This window comes from Megalobrama amblycephala, linkage group LG23 (genome assembly GCF_018812025.1).
Source record: "Megalobrama amblycephala isolate DHTTF-2021 linkage group LG23, ASM1881202v1, whole genome shotgun sequence".
Taxonomy (NCBI): Eukaryota; Metazoa; Chordata; class Actinopteri; order Cypriniformes; family Xenocyprididae; genus Megalobrama; species Megalobrama amblycephala.
In genome coordinates this window covers 27979266-27982505 of record NC_063066.1, presented here as the reverse complement: position 1 = coordinate 27982505, position 3240 = coordinate 27979266, and the positions used below count along the sequence as shown (strand labels likewise).

Genomic DNA, 3240 nt, shown 5'->3' with positions numbered 1-3240 from the left:
AGGGGGGATTAGCTCAAATGGTAGAGCGCTCGCTTAGCATGCGAGAGGTAGCGGGATCGATGCCCGCATCCTCCAATTATTTATTCATTTAAATAAATTCAATTAGGTAACATGAAAGTCACGCATATGCTATTTGTGATTATTGTAACTACTAAATAGCTTAATAGTTGCTGTTCCCTATAGTTTACAGTTCCATTCAGATATTTCAGTAATGCATTAGATATAGGAATCTGGCAAAGTCATTATGTGCGTCTTTAACTACACTGTTATATATTTTACCATAACTTTTGTAGTAGGTTGTATGTGATCCACTAAAAGGAACCAAACCATTAAAATCGTTCATTCTGGAATACCCTGACTGTATTCACTTATCTATATATTTATATAGATCAGAGAAGTGGCGTGCACAGCCACAGAATTCCGCGGGGGCCTGTATAATTTTGATTCACTAAAAGAACCGACTCATAAGAGCCATGAGTTCTGTAATAATCGGAGGAGTGTTGATCCAGTAGCGATCAACTGAACAGAACGTCATTCGATTAATGTATTTTTTTAATCCGATTTTTTAAAGAACCGATTATGAATTCTGAATAAAAACCGATGCACACATGTATTCATTATTTTATAAACATAATAAATAAATTCACGTATGATATATAAATTGATTTTGTTACCTCTAGACAAGGAAAAAAAAGAGAAAACTTTTAAGTCGAGATCTTGAACAACATTGAAACAAATGACGCATAGCATAGTACTAGGGCTTCCGTAGTTATGTGGTGGTGGAAGAAAAAAAAAAAACAACAACTCATGAACTGTATATTTTTATTGTTTTATTTACAACCAAGTGGGTTTGTATCAAAAATATTCAAAACATGAAAGTATTTAATCGGGTGTAGGATATGCCTACATATAAAATTGGTCTTAGTAAGACAAACGCACCGGTCATTTTATTTCACAAATTTTCAAAAATAATATGCATGCATGATGCACACACAATAATTTGGGATAATGGCGGAAATGTTCTTTGACTTGAGAAATATGGATATGAAGCACAGAGACCTATAACGTTACAATTTTGAACATTAGTAGGCCTATACAAATTGTGAGAGTGTACTTTCCTTTGCAGCCACCAGGTGACAACAGCACACTACAATACGCAGATCATTTACAATTGACACTTATCAAGGGCCCTGAAGATGCCTGACAAAAAATCCCTATTTATGAGATACTCATATGCACTTTATTATAAAGATCTTTTATGAGTTATACTTATATAAGTATTTCACAGTCACTTTTGTTGTTATACCTATTGAAATATAGCACGCCTCCCACCTGTAACGGAACCTATTTTTAGGGCCCGAGCACCGATGGTGTGAGGACCCTATTGGAATTGCTCAGCCAATTCTTCTTCTTCTCCAAAATGAATCGCATTTTTGAGGGCCTAAACGTGCTCGAAAACTCATGAAACTTTGCACACGCATCAGAAGTGGTGAAAATTTACGTCTGATATGGGTTTCAGAATTAGGTGTGGCAAAATGGCTCAATAGCGCCACCTACAAAATTTCAATTAAGCGCCCTTCGTGCTACGTTTCATGTACAGTTATGAAATTCGGTAGACAGATGTAACAGCCCAATACCTACAAAAAAGCCCATGGGTGCAAAGTTTGTAAACCCAACAGGAAGTGAGATATTTTGAATTTTCTCTACAAAATTTTGGCAGTTTTTGCCATTTCCACATGTTGTACTTTAACGAACTCCTCCTAGAGCTTTTATCAGATCAATGTCATATTTGGTCAGTCTAATCTAAAGGCCTTTGAGACGTTAAATTGCGAAGATCTAGAGTTTTCACTGAAGGGCGTGTCGGTGGCGGCCTGGCAAAGTTCGATGTTTGCCATGAAACAGGAAGTTGTTGTAACTCGGGCATACAATGTCTGATCTGCCCCAAACGTCCCATGTTTTATTAGAGACCTGACCTGAAGACATCTATATGACAATATTCAGTTACAGTCATAGCGCCACCTGGGGGCAACAGGAAATGACATGTTTTACACTGTGATTAACTCCTCATACAGATTAAACCAGAAGCACATCATATATGGCCAGTCTAATCTTAAGACCTTAGCGATGATAAATATCAAAGATCTTGAGTTTTCGTTGAAGGGCGTGTCCGTGGCGGACTGACAAACTCTGAGGTTTCGCCATGAAAGAGGAAGCTGTTGTAACTCAGGCATACTATGTCTGATCTGCCCCAAACTTCACATGTGTGATAAAAGTCCTGGCCTAAAGACATCTATATGACAATATTCAGTTAGCTATAGCGCCACCTGTTGGCAGCAGGAAGTGTGGCACTTTTACATGATTTTGCCATAATTCTCCTGTATTTACTCGTTTACATGCATGTCGCCCACTGTTCGCTGTTTTCCTGAGGCCAACGGGTGGCGGTGAGCCCGGGTGCTAGGGCCCTTTCATCGCTGCTTGCAGCTTTAATTTATATATGTAACCTTAATAGTAGGCCTAAACTGGCAAGCACTGCAGAACAATGATAGCAGTGGCAATTATATTTTAATGTGGCAACAACAACTGTTTATGAAATGAAAATCATATTTTCAATGAACAACATTGTTTTTCTTACATTTTCTGCCTATTATTGTGGAAGCTCGATCTCATGAGAAAACATAAGTGATTTGGTATAAATTCATACAATTCATTTTGAATGGAAACTTAAGATTTTTAGAAAAAACAAGCATGAAGGTCCACCCCAAACCTAACCTAGTCACAAATTCGCTAAAACATAAAATAGTTTCAAGTTGTAATAAGAGTGTGTTGAATTTTCAAGCCTATAAACCCATATAGGCTTGAAAATTCGTATGCGCATGAGCATGGATGACATCCTGCAAGGTTCTTTTATTCATGACACCTGCCAACTATGCCAATCAGACACAGTAATTGTCCAAAACAAACCTGAATTTCAAATCTAGCCAAATTATGACTAATTAATATGATTCCTGAATAGCTGCATTTTCACAGTTTGCACTACTGAGCTATAAGTTTATTCGTCAGCAGTATCAGACCAACAGATCCATGCTGAATTTCTGAACACTCCACCATTGAACCTGCTCTGTCTGTGTTCTACAGCAAATATTAATGAACGCATTGGCATAATACGATGTCCTCGGGCGTCTCTACGGTTATAACACCATTCACTTGAATCAATATCTCTGTTGCATTTAATTGATGGGC

General features: G+C 37.7%; 1 non-coding gene across 1 annotated transcript; it reads left to right on the top strand.

Annotated features, from left to right (window-relative positions):
• The first annotated feature begins 2 nt into the window (after positions 1-2).
• On the top strand, positions 3-75 carry trnaa-agc. The gene has a single exon. It is a non-coding gene; the product is annotated as a tRNA-Ala (tRNA).
• The last annotated feature ends 3165 nt before the right edge of the window (positions 76-3240 follow it).